Genomic DNA, 13,598 nt, shown 5'->3' on the forward strand with positions numbered 1-13,598 from the left:
ACTGAGCAGTATTATAATTAAAAAATGCAGTAAGGAATAATTACCCATATGATCTACAGTTGTATCAGGGAGCACACATTTCCAAATATGTTGAAGAAAAGTACAGTTAAACCTCTGCATAAAAAAGGATTGAAGGAAGAGCTATCAAACTTCAGGCCCGTATCACTATTACCAATTTTCGGTACAATATTTGAAATTGTTTTGTTGACACAACTTACTGATTATTTCACAAAGAATAATTTACTAGCAGAAACACAGCATCGCTTCAGAAAGCATCACAGTACCATTACAGCAATTACTGAATTTCTCCCCAAGGTGTATGATGCCCTGGATGAAGGAATGCAGATAGCAGGGCCATTCCTAGACCTTACTAAAGCATTTGACTCAGTGAACCATGAGCTACTATTAAGCAAACTGAAAACGTATTATATAAATGCCACATCCATTCAACTACTGATCACGTATCTAACCAATTGTAAGCAGTGTACAAAGCTGAGTTATGAAATTAATGATCAGATCAAACATTTCCAATCTAGCTATGAAACAGTAAAACAAGGTGTACCTCAGGGCTCCGTATTGGGCTCTTTCCTTTTCCTGGTCTATATTAATTATTTAGAGGTACCTCTGTACTCCCAATTAGTAAGTCATGCAGATGATACCTCACTTTTGTTCTTTTGCAAACAAACTAATGACTTGAAATTGGCAGCAACTGATGGCTTAAGTCAAATAACTACTTACTTCCATGATCAAGGTCTAAAGGTCAACATTAGCAAATCCCAGCTATTACCATTTAAACATGGTAATTCATACCAAACCTCTATTGATAATATAAGTGGCATCAAAAAATTAGACACTGACAAATGTAAATTTTTGGGGATATACCTAGACGAAAATCTTAGTTGGGTAGACCATATCAAGTTCGTATGCAATAAAATCAGCAGTTCACAGCACTTAATTAGCAAACTATCAAAATTGGTCTCTGAACAAACATTAAAAACTGCTTATTATGGGACAATATTTGCATATATTAATTATGGAATAGGGGTATGGGGATGTGATGCTGATAGACACATGAACAGAATCCTAACACTGCAGAAAAGAGCAATCAGGACCATGCATCGACTAGGATACAGAGATTCATGTAGGGAAACCTTTGTACAACATAAATATCTAACAGTATATTCTCTGTATCTGTACAAATTAATAACATTCATTGTGGACCATAAAAATAATGAAACTAAGTGTTCTGATGTGCGTACCCATAACACAAGACAAAAAGATTGTTTCTTAAGAAACTGAACTAAACTGAAGACAACAGATCATAGTCCTTGGATATATGGCCAGATATGGTTTAACAAACTGCCAAGTGCTATAAGATGCCACGGAGGTGAAGTATTCAAAAAGGAATTGAAATCATTCTTAACTCTCAAATGGCGGCTTCTTGCACACGTGAATTGCAAATTCCTACTGTTTGTGCAAAAATTGTATAAATTGTATAAAAATGCTATGATGTTTGCAAAAGTCACCAGTTGGTGACTATATGCAACAAAAGATAAATAAATAAAACAATAGCAATTAAAACTATTCACAATCACAACATTTTGGTGTGTATGCAGCTTCATCTAATTTGTATTGCCTATTTCCCTGTTCCAAGTAGTGCTGTGTCTTTTTAAGAAAGAAGTAGATCTTCTGCTCTAGGTTTGCTTTTTTGACAACGTTCTTTTGCAAAGAGCAGAAACACATGACTCTCAATGTGTTTTCCCTCCCATCAGCAGTCAATCTCCTCAGAGGGCATTTTCCAATTAAAATCATTCATGAGTCATACTTTACAAGACTACAAGAGCTTCTCTTATTTGAAAAAGAAATTTGAAAGTGTGAACATGAGACACAGTTTGCAGTCTGGTGCATCTGTTGTCAGTTAGTTGAGTGCAGAGTAGCTCATAATTGTAAATAAATGAAAGGTATAAATATGACCTGTTCGAATTAAGTTGCTTTACGACAATTCACACGACAAAGACTCAGGTAATGTGTTTAAAATGAACATTGTGTTCAAAATTAGTCACCAATAAATTGGAGTGAACACAACTAAAACAGAAAATAAAAAAAAAACTGACGAGGTCAACACTAATCCTTCCACTGATGTCATGTTGGAATTCCATAACTATTTCTCTTCTTCCACTGCCAACAGAGATTTTCATCAACAAAGCTTGATTGAAACTCATCTTTTCTTAGTAATGACGGTCATTCAAGTGTAAAAATATTAGCAAGAAATTTTGCTGTTAAACTTTGAGATCTTTTCATTTGCATGATCCTAGTTGCTTTTATACATCATCATATATTTTATATAATAGAGGGAAACATTCCACGTGGGAAAAATATATCTAAAAACAAAGATGATGTGACTTACCAAAGAAAGCGCTGGCAGGTCAATAGACACACAAACAAACACAAACATACACACAAAATTCAAGCTTTCGCAACCAACGGTTGCTTCGTCAGGAAAGAGGGAAGGAGAGGGAAAGACGAAAGGATGTGGGTTTTAAGGGAGAGGGTAAGGAGTCATTTCAATCCCGGGAGCGGAAAGACTTACCTTAGGGGGAAAAAAGGACGGGTATACACTCGCACACACACACGCATATCCATCCACACACATACAGACACAAGCAGACATATTCAAAGGCCTTGTTTTATTTTTGTTGATGCACATCTTATAATCTCTTTTCAACACACTATCAGTTCCTTTCAACTGATCATCTAGGACCTTTGCCATCTCACAGAATTATGGTGTCATTGGCAAGCCTGAAAACTCTCGTTGCTTTTTCCTGAACATTAGGTCCCTCTCTAAATTGTAACATGGGATATGGGCTACAACATTGTCTCACTCCCTTCTCTATTTCTGCTTCCTTTTCAATCCCTTTGACTCTTATAGCGTAGTGTAGATGAATTATAAAATCTGTTGCATGTTGTATTTTATCCCTACTACCTTAAAATTGCAAATAGTGTATTCCTGTCAAAACTGTCAAAAGTTTTCTCTAAATGTACAAATGCTGTAAAAATAGATTTGCCTTTGTTCAGTCTGTCATCTAAGACAACTTGTAGGGTCATGGTTGCCTCACATGCCTCTCTGGAACCCAAATTAATTGGTGTCCACCAGTTTTCCCTTTCTTCTACAGATGATTTATATCAGTATTTTGCTACCATGACGTATTAAACTAATGGTTCAGCAATATTTACATTTGTCAGCAAATGTTCTTTGAAACTGGAACTATTGCATTATTCTTAAAGCCTACTGGTATTTGCCACTATCATAAATCTTGAATATCAGGTAGAACACTTGGCCATGAAATGTTCTCTTAAAGATCTCCATCATTTTGAGGGAATTTAATTTACTTTTTCCTGCTTCATTTGCTACATTTTTATATTTTCTCCTTTCATTAATTAAATTCAATGTCTCGTATGTATTTCAAGGATTTCTGCTGGATCTTTCTCTTTGCCTATTAGATCTATGCTGGCTTCACTATTTCATCTCTCAAATCTGACCCATCTCCTTAATTTCATTCCTTTCTGTGATTTCATCACTTTTAATCTGCATGGTTAGAATCCACGTCAGCCCCTTTAATGTATTACAGTTCGAAATCTGTTTTTAAAATCTTTGTCTGACCATCTTACAATCCATATGAAACCTTTGAGAACCTTCAGGTTTCTTCCATATATAGAACCATTTTTCACGATTCTCAAACTAATTTTTACTCCACCAGGTGGGTTCTTTCATTCTTTTCATCCAGTTGCCCTATTTTTTTCTTTTCTTCCTTTTCCTCTTATGAAGTTCCTGACATCTGCCACAATTAAATTTTTGTCTTCCTTAATGTTTTGAATTGCAAAGGAAAGTGTGATACAGAGATAAGACTACAAATCATTCTTGGCCGAGTCGCAATGGTCAAACTCACTAAGATATGGCAGAATCGGGCAATATCCAAGACAACGAAGATGCACTTGGTAGAAGCATTGGTGTTTCCTGTATTCTTATTCTGATGTGAGACCTGGACTGTGAAAGGTAGTGATAAAAGCCGCATTGATGCCTTCAAGATATGGTGTTGGTGGAGGATGCTACGTGTACTGTGGCCACAAAAAAAGAACAAATGTTTCAAAAACAGAACAACTTAAAATCACAAGGTTATCTTCTCATGTCAGCCAAAAGTACCTTCAGTTCCTTGGGCACATCTTGGGAAGTAAAGGGGATAATTTAGAGAAGATCATCGTGCAGGGAAAAATTGAGGGCAGAAGACCACGTGGGAGAGCAGCAAACAGATGGTTGGATCAAGCGAAGAAGATTATCAGCCTGCTGCTTCATGTCATGTTAAGAATGGCCGAAGATTGCTGTGGATAGAGACATCTGTCTGAAATTTCAACTACGTAAGAATGAATGAGGAAATGAGGTCACAGCACTAACCAATTTGTAAAACGACTAATAATGAATGTTTTGAATAATTTTTTTATCTCTTCATATAAATATTCTAACTCATCATAGGCATAGAAACTATGACTACTGCTATGGCCATTGATTTAGTATCCATCTTGGCTATGATAACCCAATTACAATATCAAACAATCCATGCTGTAATCGGTAGAACACCCAGATATATTTTTTCTAACAACAAGATTCTCCTGAGTAGCTGTCGCCCAGAGATCCACACGGGGAACAGTTTTATGTCCAGAATGATGCCATCATCAATTAAACTGTATAACAGATCTGCAGGTCCCGTTGCTTTCAGCTGTTTGCAGGACCAACTTGTAAGACTTAGTTGTTAATGTTACAAGGACACATCAATCAGATTGTTCCTGCTGCAATGCCTGAAAAACCTGCTGCCTTTATTTTGATGCTATGAATTAGTCTTGTCTCTCCACAGATATATCTTGAATGTGGTTGTGCCTATGATACAGCTATCTGCATCCTTAAGTCATGCAGGCCACCCACAATGGCAAGTGCATGGTTCATGGGACAGTCATCCCTGTACATGTTGTTGTCCATTAAAACAACAACATCAGGAAAGACAGCAAATAACAAAATTTTACTTAGTGTGCATACACAGTATAAAAAGAATAATACACAATTAAATTTGTAAGTGATTAGGGTTTTACAGGGTGTGAAATTTAGCCAACAGTTTCCACCTCTGGCTGCCACAACAGCTCTGACTTGGCTGAGCTTGGGTTACAGATTACAGGTAAGTCTTTCCATTCTGCATCAACTGTACACCAGAGTTCACCAGTTGTAGTGGCTGGCAAGGGGTGGCATGCTAATCTCTCAGCAACTCATAACCAGATGTTTTCTGTTGTATCCATAGTGAGATAGCTAGTAAACAGAAATAGACATCTTGAAAAAGGTAACACAATGGTAAGTTTGTTTACATTATGTTCAAGTAATGATTGAGTTGTACATAACTTTGAATGCTATAGTTCTTCTATGGTTTAGAGTTATATACAATGAGAACAGTGTTCTTGATAGCATCAAAATGGCCTTGAATGCTGATTCACATATACATGTCTGAATATTAATAATCCTTAATAGCATTGTGCTACTTCGATGTAATGATCCTCACTGCAGTTTTCTGCACTAATCTCCCTAAGTCTTTGCAAGAATTGTTAAAATTCCATCTTTTGCATAGCTATGAGTGGCACTTGAGGTTGGTAGAGATGCTGATGATACCGGATTCTCGTTGGGTGAGAGATCTGAATGTGCTGGATCAAGGCAATTCCTTGTATCAGGGTGGGAACAGTACAGGCAACATATGGTCTTGCAATATCTTGTAGAAAGATAATGTCACAGAAACCTCAAAAGAATGGCGAAGCCACCTGACTTACAATATCAGTAACGTAATGGCTGATGTCCAGTTTACCAGATATGAGAACCAGGGGTGACTGGTGTTCCCAATACCATAACATTGGGTTCTTGGCCCATCTGACAATGACAAAATGCAATCTGGCAACATTCATTCTCTTCAGACTCTCTACACACGGATATGTCCATTGTGATACTGTATGAAGAACTGGGATTCATCTGAAAAGACCACGTTGTTGGCACTCCTGTGTCCAGCGGGGTCACACGCACCACTGTTCACACACACCTCTCTCTGCTGCTGAGTCGAGGTGAGCCACAACATTGGCAGAAGGCTAAAGCGTAACTTTCTTTTAGTTGTGCCTGTCTGCAGCTTAACGTATTATCTTTGCAATAAGTAGTAATCTGTCTTTTCCTTACATTGTTGTTTAAGGAAAATTATTTTGTCCTTGTACAGAACACAATAAACAAAGGAACTGTTATGCTTCCTACCCACTGACTTGAGCTAAATTGTCAGATGCTACAATTTATGGGATAAGTTACTACACATGTTGTTAACTGAGTTAGTGATATCGAGATGCTTTTAATCATTGGAACAATTAATGAAATTTTAGCTGATAACTTGCACTGGACAAAACTTGTTACTATTCCTGTCAAGTAAATAGAGCTGTTTATTCTTAAAAATATCATTTTAATGTTACAGTATTCTTTACTGTACAATTTTTTAAGTCTGTAGTCTAAATTTTTTACATATTATCTGCACACAAATGTAAATAAAGAATGGACCAGAAGGCAGAGGAGGATTTAACACATATATATCGTGTTTGCTATGGCTGTTTCTTTTGTTACAGGTGCATATCATAACTGATGCTTTGGAGACTGCATGGTGAATTACACCAAGGAAGAATGACTGAAAATAGTGGAATTTTATTTTCAAAATAACAGGTCTATTACTCTAATGCAAAGAGCTTATCATAACCATTTCCTAGTAAGACATGGACCTCAGCAATGATGATTTGGAAACTAATGGCACACTTAGAGGAAAATGGTTCTGTGATGAACCTTCCGCTTACTGGTAGACCATGTTCATCTCGCAGCAAAGAGAACATTGTAGGAGTTAGGGCCAGTGTTGAAGAAGAATGGGAAACATCAACATGAAGATGTTCTAGGGAATTAGGGAACCCGAACATCCTTAAGGAGAATTTTAAAACATAATTTAAATATGTATCTACACAAAATACAGTTAGTGCAGGAACTGAGACCCATGGGCCATGAAGTGTGCCGAAATTTTGTAATTCACATCCAAGAATTAGCCAGAGAAAACAATGAATTTATCCTCCAAGTTATCATGTCAGATGAGACTCATTTCCATCTGAATTATTACGTCAATAAGCAGAACTGTTGGTTCTGTGTATGACAAATTTAAGGATAAATCATGAGCCCCAGGTGCACCCTATCAAGTGCACAGTTTGGTGTGGGGTGACCTCGCAGGAAGATATTGGGCCTTATTTCTTTGAAACTGATAACGGTGACAATTTGTCAATTACTAGTGAGAGCCCAAGATATGACTGATAATTTTTTATATCCTGCAGTAGAAAATCATCCCAAAATGTGGTTTCAGTGGGATGGGGCAACCTCCCATACTCCCAGAACCACAGTGAAACCTCAGAGGCAACTGTTCAGTTAGCGGAGAATTTCAATAAATTCTCATGTTAATTGGTGGCCATGTTCCCCTGTCCTTACAGCCTCTGATTACTACTTGTGTGGATACCTTAAGGAATTTGTGGACATGAACAAATTGTGTACACTTCAGCAGCATAAGGACAATATCCATGCAAACACTTGTGTATTAACCAGAATGAGATTTTCACTCTGCAGCGGAGTGTGCACTGATATGAAACTTCCTGGCAGATTAAAACTGTGTGCCCGACCGAGACGTGAACTCAGGACTTTTGCCTTTCGCAGGCAAGTGCTCTACCATCTGAGCTACTGAAGCATGACTCACGCCTGGTCCTCACAGCTTTACTTCTGCCAGTATCTCGTCTCCTACCTTCCAAACTTTACAGAAGCTCTCCTGCGAACCTTGCAGAACTAGCACTCCTGAAAGAAAGGATACTGCGGAGACATGGCTTAGCCACAGCCTGGGGAATGTTTCCAGAATGAGATTTTCACTCTGCAGCAGAGTGTGCGCTGATATGAAACTTCTTGGCAGATTAAAACTGTGTGCCCCACCGAGACTCGATCTTGGGACCTTTGCCTTTTGCGGGCAAGTGCTCTAACAGATTTTTCAAAGCATCATGTAATTTTCAAAATAACAGTTTGTTATTACAATGGTCTACGAGTTGTCGGATGTCACCCAAAATTGGCAGTCCACAGTGTGAAAGCAAATGAGTACCTAAAATCCATGTTGAACGCATTGTTGACTCAAACCACAGTTACACACATCTTATGAGTGAAAATATGTGCACCAGGAACTTCAAAGTTAAAGAACTTAAATGTGTAAAAACTTTCGCATGATTACAGTACCTCTAATGAATTAACATTGTGACCCAATTGTGTTGTAATTAACAAGTACTGAGAAAGGTCTTTGTCATTGAAGTGAGCAATTATTGAACATGTTGATGTTAATTATGGAATGATTTAAATGATCTGGTGCAGTGTGACTGCTTCCAATGAATTATTAAAGAACTGTGCTAAATGTGAACCACTCATTTTGTGCCACAGTTGAAAACTTGGCCACTATGATTGTTCATGCTGGCCTGAAACAGCCAAATTACTGTTCAAAGTGTAAAAACTTTTCATCATAATTGATAATTGACCTGCGAATAAAAATGTATGTGTTCATGTCATCCCTAAAATATGGTGTTGTGTGTACTTTATTTAGCAATCATCATGTAGCACTCATTTGAACTTTCAGCTTCAAGGTGATAAGTTTGGTGCTCTTCAAATCAGTTTCATCACAAATTTTCATTGAAGAAACATGTTGTCGCAGCCAGGTTAGAATTTTGTCACCAGTGGCATCAGAAGAAGAGCCCCAATCAGTCTTATCCAGACTGGGCTGCTGACCAACAGGGATTAAGTAGAAACTGTAGTTTTAAAGATATGTGAATGCAGAAATATGTGGACTCTGTAATCTGGAACGTTATAGTGTACCTTACCTATGATTAGGTAGTAAGGAACCATGCATTGAGAAAAGCATTATAAGCAATGCAAATAGTTCTGAAACTGCCCATACAGCCCAGAGTGTGTTTATGATGGAAGAAGACATCATGGCAGTATGCAGGAGATCATGCCCCTCACCTGTTCCATGGCTCAATCTCATAAACAACCACACCTGAGCAACGGGCCATATAAGTGGTGATACCTGTGCCTGCCTGTAAACATTGTTTCCTCTGCCACTCATGTACTGTGTATTCCCATCGGAGTGCAACATGCCACAGGTGTGACAGAGAGGGACACCTGGAAGAGGTTACTTGTAGCAGTTCCGTTGCAGATATGCCCCAACCCATGGATGTGTACCAAGTGGCTGATAAATCTATGGAGGTACAGATTTCTCAGGACACAAACCAGCAAATTTTCTGAGATGCCCTATTGGCAAGCACCCCATGAAGCTATTCTTCGACACCGATGATTCCGCATCTTTGCTAAAGCAATCTGCTTACTTAAGTTTAAGGTCACTGCCTTTGTAGACACCAGGGACAAATCTTTGGTCTTATGGATGTCATCAGGAAAACTCACTTATAACTTGGTCACTTGTGTAATAAATTTTCTTTTGGTAGCTGACCCCATAGTAGATAATATTTTTGGGATAGAAACTCTCCATGATTTTGTATTTGTGGTTGATTAAACAGTGGACACTATGTGATCGGGGTCTTACATTGCTTCAAAGAATCACTATGATAGATACGCTTAGGTCTTCTCACTTGGGTTAGGGAAAGCAAATGATCTAGAACCTCATATCACTCTGAAAGTGTCAGCTGCCACATGCTTTTTCTAAGCTTGTCTAGTGGTGTGTACTCTTAAAGGATGCTCGTAAAATAGAACTAGATTGACTCACTAATGAAGATGAATTCCAAATTGTGCTGCATGCCTGGGCTATGTCTTAGTTACAGGTGTGACTACAGAGGACCACTTTCACAATTTTGAGCTTTTGTGGCAGAGAAAGAACTCAAATGCAATCTACACAAGTGTTTTTTCAAGCAGCCACCTTTGACATATTTGGGGTTCAAACATCCATCCAGTGCTCGTGCATCAAGAAAGAATTATATCATGGTCATCACCCATAAGGAAATGACGTATAACACATCTAATGCCCTCTGTGGTTTTTAGCAACTTACAGTGTTACCCTGACTGAAGGTTACAGCCCAGTGGAGCAGCTTTGCAGCTTCACAACTGCTAGTTGCTGCATCCTCTTCAACATGCTGCACCAACACCAGCACGTCATTGCCAAGACGTCTCCCTTCTGAAGCCAATGACCCAGTGTGACCCAAGACCTCAGATGCCTCCCAACTTGGATCTGTGGGGTAATCTCCATACTATGGTTTCGTATTGTACCCCATGGCCTCCACCCATGGATTTTGGTGGTGGCACAGAAAAAAACTTTGCCTCCACCGTCTTGGTCAGCAGTCACCTGTTTCTCCATCCCCAACAGACCTCTCCAGTCCTAGAGCGATTCAGCAAATTCCATCAAACCTCGTCCTGTCCTGCCCTTCTGCCGTAGTGCCCATGGGCATTGATCCACCACTGCTTTCAGTGGCTGCTCCTCCACACACCACCTGCATTTTTCTCTCCCGTGTTTACTACTGGAGAGGAAGGGTATGTAATGGCGCCACCCAAAGTCACTATGTAAACCAAGTAGCTGATGTAACATTACTGTTTTCTGTTTGTTAAATGACATCATCTAAACACGAAAAGCTGCACTTTAAACGTTTAGTAGCCATATTGGTGTTTGGGTGTATCCATTGTCAGTGGCATCAGATGCAAAGGGACAAACAACTGTATGTAAATCAATTTCTACAATGTGAAAACTGTGTACATAAATCAGATATGTAAGTCTACTTACATTATTTATCTCTGTATCAATGAGATATGTGTCAGTTATAAATTCTTTAGTATGTTTAACCTGATGTGTATCTAGGAACCAAACAACCAAGTGGATACCTAGAACTCAATTACAACCATGCCATGCCTATGATAGGATATGAAATCTGTCCTACCTCATGGTTCACAGGCTACTGGGTATGTTATTGCTGTCAGATCTTAGGCTGTGATCGCATCTGACATAAATGTCATACAGTATAAGCATGCAACAGACAGACCAAAGAATCTATATTACATGTCTCTTCATTGTTTCTAAGATACATTATTTTAAAAGAATAAGTTTGATTTGGAATTTCTCCAGTTCCTACATGTAAAGGATAAAAATTTATATCATCTTAGGCATGCATTCATATATTCAGAATACCATATTTGGACATGTAGTATATCTACATCTGTGTCCATACTTTGCAAACTACCATGAGGTGCTTGGCAGATGGTATGTCCCATTGTACTAGTTGTTAGGGTTTCTTCCTGTTCCATTTACATGTGGAGCATAGGAAGAGTGACTGTCTGAATGCCTTGGTGTGTGTAGTAATTATTCCAATCTTGTCCTCACGATTCCTACTTGAGCAATATGTAGGGGGTTGTAATATATCCCTAGAGTAATCATTTAAAGCTGGTTCTTGAAACTTTGTTAATATGTTAACAGACTTTCTCGGGATAGCTTACATTATCTGTCTCAAGAGGCTTCCAGTTCAGTTCCTTCAGTATTTCTGTGACACTCCCCCATGTATTAAACAAACCTGTGACCATTTGTGCTGCCCTTCTCTGTATATGTTCAATATCTCCTGGCAGTTCTGTCTGGTATGGGTCCCACACACTTGAGCAGTATTCTAGGATGGATCACATGAGTGATTTGTACGCAAACTCTTTTGTAGACTAATTGCACTTCCCCAGTATTCTGCAAATAAATGGAAGTCTACCACCTCCTTTACCCATGACTGGACCTATGTGGTCATTCCATTTCCTATCCCTACAAAGTGTTACACCCAGGTATTTGTATGAGTTGGTCGATTCCAACAGTGTCTCATTGATATTGTAGTCATAGGAACTAATTTTTTTTGTTTTGTGAAGCACAAAATTTTACATTTCTGAACATTTAGAGCAAGTTGCCAATCTCTGCACCACACTGAAATCCTATCAAGATCTGACTGAATATTATGCAGTTTATCTCAGATATTACTCCATTACAGATAACAGCACCATCTGGAAAAACCCTGATTTTACTACTAATATTGTATGTGCTGTCATTAATATACAACATGTACAGCAACGGTCCAGCACTCTTCCATGTGGCATACCCGAAGTTACTTCTACATCTGATGATGACTCTCCATGAAACTTCCTGGCAGATTTCCGCTGCAGAGTGAAAATCTCATTCTGGATGACTCTCCATCATAGCTGTGTCCTTCATAGCAAAACGTCCTTAATCTAGTCACAAATTTCACTTGCTACTCCATATGATCGTAATTTTGGCAATAAGTGTAGGTGCTGTACTGTGCCAAATGCTTTTCAGAAATCAAGAGAGACTGCATCTACCTGGTTGCTTTGATCCAAAGCTTTCATTATGTCGTGAGAAAATTGCGAGTTTGGTTTCATATGATCAATGTCTTTGAAATCCATGCTGGTTGGCATTGAGGTCATTCTGTTCAAGACACCTCATTATGTTTGAGCTCACAATTTGTTCTAAGGTTTTAGAACAAATCGATGTCAAGGATATTGGACTATAGGTTTGTGGCTCACTTCTATTACCCTTCTCGTAGACTGGTGTGACCTGTGCCTTTGTCCAAGAACTATATACCATTATCAACTGTTCTACTGGGCACATAACTATCGAGTGCATGGTCAGCTATTCTTTTAATTTGAGCCAGAGTTCCTCTACATGCTCCTGCTCTGTGCTGAAAATCTCAGGTTTCTCATTGAGATATGACTGCTGATTTTTTTTGTCTTGTTTACTGAACATATGCATCTTTCTGCTTGTTTTAGTTGTCCTTACTACTTTGGTAATCATTGTTGCCTCCCCCCTGCAGGTCTGGGGGGGGGGGGGGGAGGAGGTAGAATAGGCCCGAGGTATTCCTGCCTGTCGAGAGAGGTGACTAAAAGGAGTCTCTCATGTTTCAGCTATCAGTGTGCTCCCTGCCGCCGTTGGATAAGCAGCTGCAGCAGCAAGTCGTATACTCCTAGCTCACTCATTTGTTACATAGTTTAATTCTTAATTTCTTTGCGTGTTTTTGGTACTTGCATTGTTTAATTCATAAATTTCGGGCGTATTATAGTATTTGAGAGTTGTAGCATCGCGTTTTAGTACCTAAATAGTGTAAATTCGCGTAGTCGTCTGTCATCTGTTTTTGTTTTGAACGGCCAGTGTCGGTTGGTCACAGTCAGTGTGCTCCCTGCCGCCGTTGGATAAGCAGCTGCAGCAGCAAGTCGTATACTCCTAGCTCACTCATTCGTTACATAGTTTAATTCTTAATTTCTTTGCGTGTTTTTTGGTACTTGCATTGTTTAATTCATAAATTTCGGGCGTATTATAGTATTTGAGAGTTGTAGCATCGCGTTTTAGTACTCGAATAGTGTTAAATCGCGTAGTCTCCTTCCGCCGCCGAGCAGTGTGTCAGCAGTGCACAAGTGGCAGCATTACTGCATTTACTAGGCAATCTCGTAT

General features: G+C 38.9%; 1 long non-coding RNA gene across 1 annotated transcript; it reads left to right on the forward strand.

Annotated features, from left to right (window-relative positions):
* The first annotated feature begins 2,636 nt into the window (after positions 1-2,636).
* Positions 2,637-8,691, forward strand: LOC126161729 (uncharacterized). Its single transcript, XR_007534949.1, has 2 exons — positions 2,637-6,144; positions 6,291-8,691. It is a non-coding gene; the product is annotated as an uncharacterized LOC126161729 (long non-coding RNA).
* Positions 8,692-13,598: the final 4,907 nt, after the last annotated feature.

Source organism: Schistocerca cancellata, chromosome 2, assembly GCF_023864275.1.
Source record: "Schistocerca cancellata isolate TAMUIC-IGC-003103 chromosome 2, iqSchCanc2.1, whole genome shotgun sequence".
NCBI classification, from domain to species: domain Eukaryota; kingdom Metazoa; phylum Arthropoda; class Insecta; order Orthoptera; family Acrididae; genus Schistocerca; species Schistocerca cancellata.